Consider the following 1,024-nt stretch of genomic DNA (forward strand, 5'->3'; position numbering starts at 1 on the left):
GTTTGGCGTCATTATGTTTTTATGTGTGGTGTATATATGAAGTAATGAATTATGGATTCATACAACCATCATCCAGCAAGGTCTGTAAATCCTCCAGCTCATTTATCAGGTAATATGTACCACATGACCAAAGAAAACCAGACTCTTACAAATATGCTTTAGAGGCATTATGAGCTCCAGACAGAGATATTATTATTATTATTATGTGAAGAAGAACACAGTTTCTAGAGAAACATGACATTTCAGTCAGAGGTCCTTCATCAGCTGTGCAAGCATTGTACTGTAAAAATATTGTATTCTAGTAAAAGATGTAGAGGTTTTCAAATTTGCAGTGAACTACCAGAGTAAAGGTATGTTTAAGGTGTAGGTCCTTAAGTATCTACATAAAATGAATATTTACTGGCAAAGTGGACCAATACTGTTCCTTAAGTAATATGGCACTCTTACATGTGAAAATATATTTGATAAAAATGAATGATACTCTGAAATAGCCCTACACTCAAAAGTTATACTCTGAAATTTAATTCACTTCTAAATAACTGATGCACAAACTGTTTTGGCTGTTGCTGAGTTTGTATAGGTCTGTTTATGTCATCACCAGATACAGAAACGTAAGCATGGTTAGCGTGATGTGTGTGTGTGTGTGTCAGCTTGTTTCAGCATTCTTCATGACTACATTTAAAAGCCCTATGTTGAGTATATGAACACCTATGACCTGCAACCATAAAGAAATATTGAAAACAGCTCAATAATAAGATTGGAGTTACATTATATTATTTAAACCTTAGGTTCAGTCAACGTTCAAACCAAGCAACAACCAATTAAAATCAAATAAAAAAATTATTAGTTTTTTTTATTTGAAAGTATAAACATTTGATGGAAATTCCAAGAAGGGAAATCTAAGAATTCTGTCTTGGTTTTGAAGGGGTTCACACATGCAGGTCTGGCCTATTAGATGTGAGGTGCTGAAGAGACTCATAGAAAGAAGGAAGAGGCAGCCTCCAAATGCTTTGATGAATCCCGT

This window comes from Brachyhypopomus gauderio, chromosome 6 (assembly GCF_052324685.1).
Source record: "Brachyhypopomus gauderio isolate BG-103 chromosome 6, BGAUD_0.2, whole genome shotgun sequence".
NCBI lineage: Eukaryota > Metazoa > Chordata > Actinopteri > Gymnotiformes > Hypopomidae > Brachyhypopomus > Brachyhypopomus gauderio.